The sequence below is a fragment of the Engraulis encrasicolus genome, chromosome 5, assembly GCF_034702125.1.
Source record: "Engraulis encrasicolus isolate BLACKSEA-1 chromosome 5, IST_EnEncr_1.0, whole genome shotgun sequence".
In the NCBI taxonomy this organism is placed as follows: domain Eukaryota; kingdom Metazoa; phylum Chordata; class Actinopteri; order Clupeiformes; family Engraulidae; genus Engraulis; species Engraulis encrasicolus.
Genome location: NC_085861.1, coordinates 14,544,201 through 14,557,599, shown reverse-complemented (window position 1 = coordinate 14,557,599; position 13,399 = coordinate 14,544,201). Strand labels below are relative to the sequence as shown.

At 44.6% G+C, this 13,399-nt stretch overlaps 1 long non-coding RNA gene across 2 annotated transcripts; it reads left to right on the top strand.

Annotated features, from left to right (window-relative positions):
* The first annotated feature begins 10,195 nt into the window (after nucleotides 1–10,195).
* On the top strand, nucleotides 10,196–10,984 carry LOC134448316 (uncharacterized). Of its 2 annotated transcripts, XR_010034735.1 has the most exons (4): nucleotides 10,196–10,312; nucleotides 10,422–10,538; nucleotides 10,664–10,719; nucleotides 10,808–10,984. It is a non-coding gene; the product is annotated as an uncharacterized LOC134448316 (long non-coding RNA). The 2 variants fall into 2 exon arrangements; XR_010034734.1 differs by having other exon boundaries at nucleotides 10,196–10,538.
* Nucleotides 10,985–13,399: the final 2,415 nt, after the last annotated feature.

The following is a 13,399-nucleotide window of genomic DNA, read 5'->3' as shown; positions in this document are numbered from 1 at the left end:
CAAAAATACATGAAAACCCTTGAATGGCCATGGTTAGTTATGGGATTTGTGGTAACCAAAAAAACATGAAAATCATGAATGGCTAATGGGCAGCCGTGATACTGGTTGGGGAGTTGGATTGAAGATCACAGAGTTGCAGGTTCAAATCCCACCCTTACCTCTCCCTACACCTCCATCCATGGCTGAAGTGCCCTTGAGCAAGGCACATAACCCCACATTGCTCCGAGGACTGTCGCCAATATGGTCGTTGGATAAAAAAGTGTCAGCTAAGTGTAATTTAATGAATACAGTAAATGCCATGCAAGAATGATGTTTGGATAAAAAATAGGCCTATGTTGTTCATAGGCCTCAGGCAGAGTATAAAATGTTCCCTTTTTATTACATTTATGATGGAAGTAGCCTTCAATTTCAGAGGTTTAACACACTCAAGAGCTGACATGTAAAATCACAAATTCACTCTGATATGAGTTGCTTTTGTTAACTCATTGGCTGCCTTGGGCGTCGAATGACGTCATTTCGAATAGTGACGCCCCCTGCCTTCGACGTCGTTCGCCGATAATTGTTTTTTTTTTACAGCCAGGCCTCGAGGACGGTCTGACCTATCTTCTGTATAAATTTCAAGCCTCTAGGCATTTTCTAACTGTTCCTGTAGATGGCAGAAGTGTCCTTAGGAACAGTCAAGGCAGGGCTTTTGCAAAAATACTGAATCAAACCAAGATAACGCAAAACACGCCCACTCAATGCAAAAGCGTGTGCTCAAGTTGGGTCTCCTAAGGGGGCGTTGTCCCCATAGAGGTAGAAAATAACACTAGAGAGGACCCCGCCCCCCTTTTTACGGCAATCTGTAGCAGCCATTATCGGTAGATCAGATAACTGGAAATTAACGGAGAACGAGGCTCACCTCTGTCAAAAATGGCTTAATCATGTGAAAATGTCCACCAACACACTATACAAGGACAATAGTTGAAGTGTGTTGCTAACTATGTTCATAAAATATATTATTTGATTTTTAAATGTATTTTATCGACTCATATGATTTTAGTAGATATTTAGCCTGCCATTTCAAATCTGGTGTTTGATTAATGTGTTACTTCATATTCACACAGTTTTAGTCAATTTTTTGACAGGGGTGGGCGTGTTCTCCATTGACTTTCATTGCCCGAAGGTACCTACACTACCTACGGAAGTTAGGAAGCTCCAGCTGCCATTTCCCAGTGCTGTCGCAAATTGCTATGTCCTCTCTAGTGTTATTTTCTACCTCTATGGTTGTCCCCTACTTCTTCTTCTCTTTTTGAGGTGTTTGCGCAAGACGTGCGCTACCGCCATCTACAGCGCTAAGGGGACTTCATTGATTCTCAACCTCAGGACTCCGAAGGTCTCCTAACCAAAGGTCTCCTAAAGGGGCGTTCACCCGACGTAAAGTGGATACCGGAAAAGAAACAAAATGACGCTTCTTCTTAGATCCACCTTCTTTGGCTTTAGTTCAGACCAGGAGGAAATGTCAAGACAAAAACACCCCTTTTTTACTATTATAATCTCAAAAGTAGCATAGCAAAATCATTTTTGAAAGTAAAGCACCTGTGAAAGTAGTCTACTTTCTTTACCCTCCGATTTTAACACAGGTAGGCTACTGATTTTAGTGTCAGAGCCTGACCAAAAAAAACCCTTCCTCTCATGACCAAAATACAACCCCCTGTTGCTATCTAGCTAGAAGGCATTGTAGCTAGCTTGCCCAAAATACACCATGAGATGATCTGTGTGGCAACCTTTCATTTTGGATAATGTGATCAGCCTACACCAGTGGTTCTTAACCTGGGGTGCGGGTACCCCCTGGGGGTGCGCCAGAGACTTCAGGGGGTGCGCGAAATTTAATTTGGGTTGAGGTTGTGACCAAAATTCAGCTTGCAGACATGGTAACTAGGCCAAATTAAGACAAAAAAACATATTTTGGTCCCCATTTGAAGTAATGAAGGTATTGATCAGTGTCTCACAAGAATCATTGCCATTAATCACTTATCATTCTTTTAGTGCGTATACACGTGTGGTAGTTTGGATTGGGGGTGCGTGGCTTGTCTTCGGCACAAGTAAGGGGGTGCGTTAAGAAAAAAAGGTTAAGAACCACTGGCCTACACAACATCAGGATGATGCTTACAAAATATTGTCTAACAGGAGAATGCACGGGACTTTTGGTGATGTTGGGAATGCTTGGCTATAAAGTTTGCTACGCTAGCTAGCTAGCTAGCACGAAATCGCTAACAACTTACAACTAAGCCTAAATAAAGGAGCCTTGGTAAGTCAACTATTTTTACTCATTCTACAGTTATTTTTTATGGATCTGTATAGTATGATCAGCTTACTGTATCATCAAAAAAGACAGGGGGGTTGCAGATTCTTGGAACAGAGTAGCCTTTGTGTCTGGTCAGATGCAGTCAGCTCACATGAGAAAGCATTGCACTTAGCCTCAGACCAGCTAGCCTTCACCACTCCAATCGGCTTGTGAAATGTTGGATATGTGATCAGTACTTTATCAAAAGAAAATTCATTGAACAATACTGTATATGACAAGATCACTATAGCAGAACCATGATGACAGTAATCATCAATCTGCAAATTGTCCGCTCTGCCGAAGAAGCTGCAGTAAGCTACGCTAAGCTACGCTAAGCACAAGACACAACACGGTACTATTTCTGGAGGAAATAAACCAGCTGTGATTCGTTCTCCAACGAGGGGAGAGAGAGCACAATCAGAGGGAGAGGGAGAGGGAGGGAGTTCCCGGAGTTAGGGGCACCTGCTGTCATGATCCATTCTGCGCGCCAGCAACTAAACCAAAACACCCTTGTTTTCGAGTCCACCCCCGTTATATTTCAGTATATTAGGTTGAAAAGGTCATACAAACGATCTTTTGTTCAGGCTACAGATGACAGAAGACTCTGTAATAGCATCTGATAGGTTTGGAGTTAGGACGATGCCATTACCCTAGTAACAGAGAACGGAAAAAAAAACGTTTGACTTTGGTTCTCTAAAGGTTTGGTTATAACCAAACCAAAAATCTACCACTTAAAAACGTTCCTTTTGGTTACGGTACAAACCAAACAAATACTAACGTTCTTGGACTTTCAGGGAACTACTCATATGAAACGTTAGCTAGTAGTTACACTGCTACCAATCCACAACGTTATGTTAAGTTGTTTTTCGGTTGTTTCCGGCCTAAGTAAGGTCAGCCTATGCCATTTTTTTAAAATTCATTTCTTATAATTTATTAATTATTCATTACCATTATTGCACCAAAGTGCAAAGAGTGAAATGCAAAATAGGATATATCATAGCCTATTTGCTTTTAATTCAGTGAAAGGACACAAACCTGCGTCTCCAAAGAATACAAAGTTAAATGTTTCATTCCAAATAGGCCCATTTAATTGTGTGTGTGTGTGTGTGTGTGTGTGTGTGTGTGTGTGTGTGTGTGTGTGTGTGTGTGTGTGTGTGTGTGTGTGTGTGTGTGTGTGTGTGTGTGATAGGCAGGAGTGTCTAGCATGTAAGTTTGGCTGTAAAGAGTCCACATATTAAATGGTAGCTGGCCACTGCATTTTAACTTGTACAAACTTGTTTGTCGTTGTGTTTGCAGTGTTTCTGACTACATTTGTACACAGGCCTATAATCTATAAATAGCTCATTGAAGGCGATAAAGCATCAGTTTCAATGACAGCACAGCTTTTCATAAATTTGATTAAGGTAAAGGGGCAGTTCAGTGCGAGATATTGTCTTTTGGTAGGCCTAATGCTATTGAAAGCACCACAGATCAGGGTGTCTATAATGCAGACACATCTCTGCCTGTGACTTCAGTTAGGCTTATTCAAATGCAAATGCCCCTAGCTGTTGACTCACGGCTGACTGCCTTTGCTGCATCAGTTCTTGGCACGTTATGATTGGCCCTCACCTGAGAAGACCCACCCCCACAAAAATCCTGAAGAAAAACCCCTCAAATCTGCCATTTGAATGGAGCTGACCTAAACTGCTGGTAAGACCACAAGCCATGTGAATTACATACTGTAGTGCATAGAGCATTGTCTGTGTGCATTGTGTGTGTGTGTGTGTACGGTATGCAGCAGTTTAAGGGGAGGGGATGTATTTATCTATCTATTTCTAAGTGTGTGTGTGTGTGCAGGGTTCATACACTTTTTCACCAATTTTTTTCCAGGACTTTTCCATGACTTTTCCAAAACCTTTTTCTGAATTTCCAGGACCGAAAAACCAATGACCAATCGCGCGCGGGGGGTGGGGGCATATTAGGCTATATTACAGGCTATATTATGTAGCCTATATTATAAATATGTAATTACTGTATATATTTATACTATAGACCAGGGGTCAGGAACCTATGGCTCTAGAGCCACATGTGGCTCTTTTGGGAACTGTATATGGCTCTTACTTATCTAGGGTGGCCAACCATCCCTTGAAATATGGAAGAAAAGTATGGGTTCCGTATTGAGTTGAAATGGGGCAAGGGAGATTAAAAAGTGTTAAAATGCAGGAAATTACATCTAAGAAATACAATTCTCCCAGCCGCTCACCATAATGAAGTTAACAGTTTACAACCCTATACTTAGGCCTACCTGTTATAAATAAAAGCAATAAATTGACAGTACACTCTAAAACTGTTGGGCGTAATTGAAATACATGCTTTTAATTGTATTCAGTGTTTTCAAAATGGTATGGCTCTCATGAAAATTTATTTTGAAAAAATTGGCGTTCATGGCTCGCTCCACCAAAAAGGTTCCTGACCCCTGCTATAGACTATGGCATATTATATTATATATTACATAGCCTATATTACAAATATGTAAACAATAAACATATTCATACTATAGGTTATCTTTTACTACAAGCTATAAGCAACCATTATACTTCATGTTGTATTACATTAATTCTGCTATTATTCACCAATGTTATATAATTCGCTTGTCTAATGTACAGTCAGAAATGAAAATGAATAGGCCTAGTCCAGCCTATAGCAAATTAGGTCGTGAAATCATCATGAAGACACATTTGTATCAACATGCTCTCTATGGAGATGGATAAATGCTCATCCTGCCCAAGTAATTAAATCATAGGCCTGCCTACTACACCTGCCTAAGCACAACAGTCCAAAGCTCCTGTAAGAATGATAATGTTGTCATTTGTTGTGGTCGTTGCTGGAGCAAAAAAAAAAAAGAGAGAGAGACTGCACTGTTCGTGGCATAGTTCTAGTCTGACGCCCACTCAAGGAGATGCTAGGGTGAGTTTCATTTTGTGTTACAACGATCTGACCGATTTGAAAACAAAGCCACATGTAGTGGAGCGCTGCTCCTTTAAGGGAAAGTCTGACGCTGCGGCACACGTCACCACGCCGCTCGTAGAGGCTTATGGGAAGTCTCTTCATAAACACTGCCAGTGGCTAGTATTCGGTAAGCCTGCAAAGTCCCCCTTTGCGCGTTTCATCGCCACCGGCGAATGCTGTGGTTTCTTCTCCCCTCGTCGTCGAGAGGAGTGCGGTGTCCTGTTCAGATCGAGGAGATGTGGACCATTTCTTGTCCTCGTTGTGATTCCAACTTGGCGTCTCTTACTTGGCTAGAGTGATCTCTTGCTTCTCCACTGGCAAGGACTTCGGTGGACAATACCAACGGTTACCTTGCGCTTTTCCCGTCTCCTGCACGCCGCGTGTGGTCGCTACCGGCGCCTCGACCGTGTACCTCTGTATTGGCACTCCGACTGTGAGAATTGCGCTGCGCATCGGTGCACCCTCATCTCCGGGTTGTATCTGTGTGGCCGTGGTCAGACACACCACGCGTTTAGGTGCACGAGCGGCGACTTTTAGCCCCGGTTGTGTGGTGCCTCTGGACGCCGGGAACCCGTATCTCGGCTGCTGCTCCGGCCTCGGGAAATTGGACATTCGTGTGTGTGTGTGTGCGTTGGCGCGCTTTAGTTCAGTGTGTGTGTGTGTGTGCGTGCGTGCGTGGTGCGTGTGTGTGTGTGTGTAGGTAGTGAGGAGTGAGTGTGGGGATACCTAGGGGACTGCACTGAGCTGAGCCTCTGGGGTTGGTTTACCTCATGTTTTGATTTTCGTTTTCTTTCGTTTTTTTGTGCCTAATTTCCTTTTTTTTCATTATTTCATTCAATTATTTAATTTCTTATTTTACTGCATGTGTTTACTGGATTTTGATTCATTTTGCATGGTTTGCTGTGATTTCTTGTTTCTGTTTGCCGTGAATTATTTTTGTTTGTTGTGAACTATTTCTTTACTTTTTCTTTTGTTAATCCTGAGGTGTGCCATTCGCCCTATTGTGTTAGCCGTGCCAGCCCTAACAAAGTCTGACAACCTGAGTGTGGGTTCTAAGGCCTTAGGCCTACCAGGTGTGTTGTCTATTGTGAATTAGTGAACATACTTTGGGGCAGGTGTTTACAGATCCGCGGGTGTGGTGGCAGCACACCCACCCCTGCACTTTACTGTGAACGTGAACATACTTTGGGGCAAGTGTTTATCGATCTGCGGGTGATTGCGATAGCACACCCACCCCACTGCACTTTGTGAATTGTGAGTACCTTTTTATATTTTATTACAAAGAGTGAGAAAAATATATTTTTATAACGCAAAGAATAATAAAGATTTGAATTATTAATTGTCACCACTGTCTCTGCCTCCATTGTGCACGAACCTGTGTTTGCCTGGTAATCTATTGTGCGGGTACATTGTGTGTTGGTCCGGGGTATCTGTAACTACCCCTAATTCATTTCCTCCGGGGGCTCCACCCCCGGGGGTGGCGTAGTCGAACTACTTCCTGTAACGGTCTCGCCCACTACATTTTGGCGTAGTCGGCAGGATCAGCCAGACCAAGAAGACGTGAGTGACCTGGTTCCGGGTACAGCGGTCCCTAGATTGCTGCAACAGGTAGCGGCTCAGGGAGATGGCGGCACAGCCTCTCAGTCCAGTGTCTCGGGGTCGTCCCCCCACGCTTTGCCGGCTCTGCGCACTCTGCAAGCAAGCGACCCGGTTGGTCAGCTGCAACCGGCCGCTGTCCCGGGGGGTAGCATCACCGCCTCTCAGTTGGTTGTTTCGGTGCTGCCCTCCCACCCTTTGCCGGACCTGTGTGCTCTGCAAGAAGGAGACCCTGTTATCCAGCCGATTCTGGCCTTCTGGAAGGCGCGTCGGCGGCCTACTCGTGAGGAACGGGAAGCTCTGTCACCCTTGGCCTTGATCCTGTTGCGGCAGTGGAAACGGTTTGTGGAGAACGATGGAGTCCTTTACCGGAGAGTGCTACACCCCAGTGGCCGTGATGAGTGCCTCCAGCTGGTTTTGCCGGCTGCCCTGCAATCAGAGGTCCTAAACCAGCTCCACGAGCACCATGGCCACCAGGGGATTAATCGAACACTGGAGTTGGTTGGGCAACGGTGTTACTGGCCCCGCATGTTTGCGGAGGTGCGCCGATGGTGTGAAAAGTGCCTTAGGTGCCAAGAGTCCAAAGGGGAGCCTCCTCTAGCCGCCGCGTATATGGGCCACCTACTGGCATCGCGGCCCAACGAAGTGGTAGCTGTGGATTTCACGCTTTTGGAGCCCACGTCGGGGGGGGTGGAGAACGTTTTAGTCATCACGGACGTCTTCAGTAAGTATTCCATCGCCGTCCCCACCCGGGATCAGCGGGCCTCGACGGTCGCCCAGGTCTTGCTTGTGGAATGGTTCTACCGGTTCGGAATTCCTGGTCGGCTCCACTCCGACCAGGGGCGCTGTTTCGAGGGCACCCTGATCCAGCAGCTTTGCGGGCTGTACGGGGTCCAGAAGTCCCGAACCACCCCGTATCACCCGGCTGGGAACGGCCAATGTGAGCGATTTAACCGCACTCTACACAACCTCCTGCGTACCCTACCGGCCTCTCGGAAGCGCGACTGGGCAACTTGCCTGCCGCACGTAACCTTCTGTTATAATACCACCCCGCATCAAGCGACAGGAGAATCGCCACACTTCCTTATGTTCGGCCAAGAGCCACAGCTACCCGTAGACTTCCTCCTGGGCCGAGTTTGGCCACCGGTCCATGGTCGAGTGTGCGACTGGATACAGGAGCATCAGGCCCGGCTTCAAGTGGCATTTGATGGGGCTCGGGAGCGTTTGGCCGCAGCGGCGGAATATCGCAAGGACAGACACGATGCACGGGTGAAGACTGCTGTTTTAGAAGTAGGGCAACGGGTATATGTACGCAACCTCGGCGTGCGAGGTCGAAATAAAATCCAAGATGTGTGGAACTCCCAGGTACACATGGTGGTGCGTACCCCTTCGGAGACCGGAGCCGTGTACACGATCGCCCCCGTCAACGATCCAACGAAGCTGAAGCACGTTCACCGCAGCATGCTGAAAGGAGTGGTGGGCCCCCTGGCCCCCGACACCCCCCCGGGGTCGGGCCGACCAGGCGAACCTACCCCTGTCGACTCAGGGGAGCTATCGAGCGAAGAAGATATCCTTCTTGGGGAGCAGGTGGGCGATGCTGGCTTGGGTGTCCCAGCAGAGCCCCATGCACCCCAGGGTGGCACCTCAGGAGGAAACGAAGGGCAGCGTCGGACTTCGCAGGCTTCCCCCAGCAGTTCGGCCGCTCAGCTACCCGGTCGTGGCACTAGCAGCAGCGAGGTGCCCCCACGCCGGACTTCCCGGTTTAACGCGGGACAACACTCTAATCCCCATCGGCTGCCTGGTGGGGCGACTCCAAACTTTTGATGGAATTTTGGATCTGGGAGTGGGGGGGAAGGCGTACCTGCATCGTCGGGCCGACGATTCAACACACAGATGACTTTTTCAAACTCTAGTCACACTGCCGTTTATACCGTATTTCAAAACAGGCGCGTCATGCAGACATTGGTAATCGTTTGGCTCGCGGTCAGCTGCACATAGACTACTGTACGGATTTCATGTAATCTTTCAGCACACTGGACAAGTTCACTCGCAGGCAGCAGGTGCATTGCTTATCAATATCAAAATCTCGGGGCTTACCGAAAGCATAAAGGTTCGCTTGGTGCCCTATCTGGCAAATTAAACCAAGACCAAACAGGTCTTAGGATTGTATTCCTTTTGGCATTAGCTACGTTTTAATGGAACCGCTAAATATTTTAAAACGCGTATAACTGCTAACCTGTTAGTAGCTGAGGAACCGCCTGCTGTATCTTGCCCTTCAGGTGGCTAACAAGTGCCGCTGCTTCGCCCATATCGGACGGACACATCACAACTTTCGTCCTCTCCGGCCATTGTTGATCATCTTTTCAGAAAGTTAAGCCGCGCATTGTTGAAGTAACACTTCGCGACATGCTGTAATATCGTACAGAACCACATTTCTTTTCTAGGATTAGAGCTATGATCACCTCTCACCACCACGCACACACTACATCTAGCTCGCGCGTTACGAGGCGGGTTGCCAGGTGTGACTGATTTCTAGCGCCAAAAACGCTTGAAACCCGCCTGGAGCCATTACAACATGCGTTATTTGAAACCCACTCAATTTGGCAACACAAGGTTAGGCAGACGCAGCCTGCACTAGACAACATTTCCACGAGAACTCGGACATTTAGATTTTATTACGCCGTGGCATCAACTTCATAAAGATAATTGATGAAACACAGGATGGATTTCCATGACTTTTCCAAAACTTTTGACCAAAAATACGTTTTCCATAACTTTTCCAGGCCTGGAAATTTGAATTTTCAAATTCCATAACTTTTCCAGGTTTTTCATGACCGTACGAACCCTGTGTGTGTGTGTGTGTGTGTGCGTGTGTTGCAGCAGGCTGTGTGGAGCTAGAGTGGCATGGGGGTGGGGGTGTATTTCTAGTGTAGATTCATTTACTGCTAAGTCTTTGACATGCATTGCAGTTCATTTTATCCATTTTAGTATACCAGCCACAGGCACAAGTTACCATCAAACCTTCCTGCTCGATTGAATGCAATGCTACTGTCATACTATGTATCTTCTTAACTCATCAGTTTTAATCCTGTGTGTATTTTTGTCAAGTATGTTTGTAAACTGAAATTGTGTGCTTACATTTATGTTGGTGTTGTAATCTGTGTTGGTGTTGTTGTTGTATCTAAATTTCCCCACTTTTCATTGCGACAGGTACAAATTGCTTGCATTATATTATTGCATGTTACTGCTGTACAGGCTGTGCGAGACACAGCAAGGAGAGACCAGGCTCAGGCAGAAGACAACACCATGGACCTCAACACATTCCACACCCGGTGGAGATGGACGAGTGACCTGACCTGAGATTTCGTTTTCTTTTCAGATCTACACCTCCACCACCATCATGTACGTTTTTTCAGTTATTTGATGTGTTAACATGGGTTTATGTTTTGAAATTATATGCATAAGAAGCCCACTATTAAAGGAATGACATTAGTGTCATCTTTCTATCCAGATATGTCAATGCCTCACAGCTGTGAAGCTGCCACTTCCTCCCAAACTCATGGCACAGCACCCAGCCATTCGGAAGATTTGAGGCACAAACATCATCCATTCAAAAACATCTGGAATGGTAAAGAGGAGGGGGCTTCTGGTATTGCTGTTGTTATAAAGTGTATGCGCTCCGTGTACTTGTTGATGTCCATACAGCAAAAGTGTTTTGAACTAAAATGAATTTCATCTCAATTCCACCTGTAGTCCTGGAGGAACACAAGAAGACCCTTTTGAGGATAACAGAATTCATAAAGTACATGGTAAGTAGGCCTACTACACACATATTCAAATACAGTATGACGTGTATATTATGTTCCTACACTAAAATTAATTATATCACAAATGTAGCCATGGAAGAGCACATGGGGCCAATGACAAGGAAGATGGAGGTTATGGAGAGGAAGTCCATGACTTTGAAGGCTGCCATGGCTTTGAACATGCCACGACCTGCTGTTGGTCCAGTGCAGCAGAGAGCATAAGCTGGTGGAGCTAGCCAGAAGCCTGGCTCAACCAGAAATGAGAAACCAAATGGTAATTATTTTGGCATAATTATGTGAATTATGTGTTGCTGTATATAATGTTGTATAATGTACTGGTTTGGCTAATGAAGATAGACCACATAATGTTTTCCATATTAGTTTTCATATTTCATTTTCATCATCTGCTTTAATTTTTGTAGACCTTGGTAAAGCCTGGGATGGGCGAATACGGCAGCTGCTGTCCGCCGTGGCTACCCACACACCATGTCCTGGGACATTACAGCCTGAGGAGGAATAGAACGTGCATGTATTCCAGAACCTGACCCTTTGCAAAGTTATAACAGGTAAGATTAGCAGGTATATTCTCCGTAAAAAATATCTGTGTAAATCTGTGTTATGCCAAGTCTGATTCAGATTTAAATGTCCCACCTTTCTTTACATCCATTTGCAGAGACCTACACGCAGAACTTCTCTGTCCTGCAGGAAGCGAATATTGAGAATACCATCTCACCCATGTTGAATTCCTGATATTTGTCAATTAGGCATTCCCTCAGCCTCAAGACTGGAAACACATTATATGCACTCACATCCATTTTTGCCATCTTCGTTCTTATTTTGTGCATTTTACATTGTTTGCTTTTGTTGTTTGTTTGTTTTTTTTTGCCTTGTTTGCATTTTATTATGAAAAAACATTGTAATGTTGCACTGTTACCCTCTTACCTATGATATTCCTGATATTTTCCTATTAAACATCATCATCCTTCAACATTTGCCTTGTCATTTCAAATGCATTCAACACTTTAATAATGAATTAGGCCTACAAACTACAGAAATATGACAACATTATGGGCATTTCCCATTATGTTGTCATATGTCTGCAGCTTGTAGGCCTAATGGGAAATAGCCTATGCAAGAAGGTTACTAGCCTATAATGTTGTAGGGGAACCTTTTGAAAACCAACATGAACATGAATAAAGGAACGGTGAAAAAACGTAGATGAACCGACCGGGAACCATACAAAAAAACGTTCTGGGAACAAAAAAAAAACTTTCCTGTTAACCAAATTATAACCATAACAGACCCAAAAAACAACGTAAAATAACGGGGAAAAAAAACAATGCCTCATGTTCCGGGAACATTCTCGGAACGAAAAATTGTTAGTAGGGTATGGGCAAAAACGTTTGCAGTTATAGTTCTACTTCAAATGGCGTTTTCTCAGCTTTTTGGCTAGAAAGCAGCATTTTGGCGAATTCCACTTAATGTCAACAGATGATTATGAAAGAACGGAAAGGGGTAGAGAGACACCGTTTTTTTCTGATGACAGATGAGCGTCTAATCTGTGTTTTGGTAGGTATGATGTTGAAATAGACACAGAACTCAATTTTCAGTGAGCCTCCAAAAAACGCCCAAAATGCTGAAAAATCTCTGGCACTCCGAGGTATCCTTTTATGAAAATGGCTGGCAGCCAATGAGTTAAACTGTCCAAATCAATCTTTCAGTATGCTCCGGCACCCAAAACGAGACATTCTGCAGGGAAACACAGTGAACCCCCACCCCCATCAAGAAAAAAATCATAGAAGAAGAAGAAGAAGAAAAGGAAGTTTGGCATGCAGATTAGTGGATCAGGCTTCAGACTTCAGGGTTAGTCACCTTGAAAAGAGAACACTGGCGTTTAGGTTGAGTTATTGTAGGCCTAATTACTAATTACCCATTACGCCTATTATTACTGTTGTCTGATTTAAAGGTAATGAATGTGAAGATTAGTGGGAGATGTAGGATATTAGTGGTATCCCCAGTGTTAAAGATTGTATTTATTTAGAGGCAGCATGATGCTACCAATGGAAACACGAAAGCAATTACTGCACCCATTGGTTATTGTTTTCTGACATTCATTAGTTTTCGCCCACATTAGTGACTGTACCAGAAACGTGTTTGTGTGTGCTAACACCCTTATTTATGTTCCATATTTAACATCGAGCCATTTGTCATTAGCTCCGCTAATTTATTACATCCCATTAGTTTGCACAGAGTTTGTCTTGCTCACAATATGAGTAATGTGTCATTAAATTGTGTGTGTGTGTGTGTGTGTGTGTGTGTGTGTGTGTGTGTGTGTGTGTGTGTGTGTGTGTGTGTGTGTGTGTGTGTGTGTGTGTGTGTGTGTGTGTGTGTGTGTGTGTGTGTGAGAGAGAGAGAGAGAGAGAGAGTGTGTGTGTGTGTGATTGAGTGAGTGTGTGTCTGTGTCTGTGTCTGTGTGTGTTTTCTGTGCTGCAATTAGGACCTATTAAACAAAAATATCCAATATCCAATGTACTGTGTAGTCTACATATAGAGAGAGGTTGATTGTTTAATTGCATCTGGGAAGATGGCACTGCATCATAGAAATGAATGCAAATATTAAATAAACTATGCATCAAGGAGGAATAAATACATCAGGTAAAGAGATGAAAACCAGCAAGGAGTA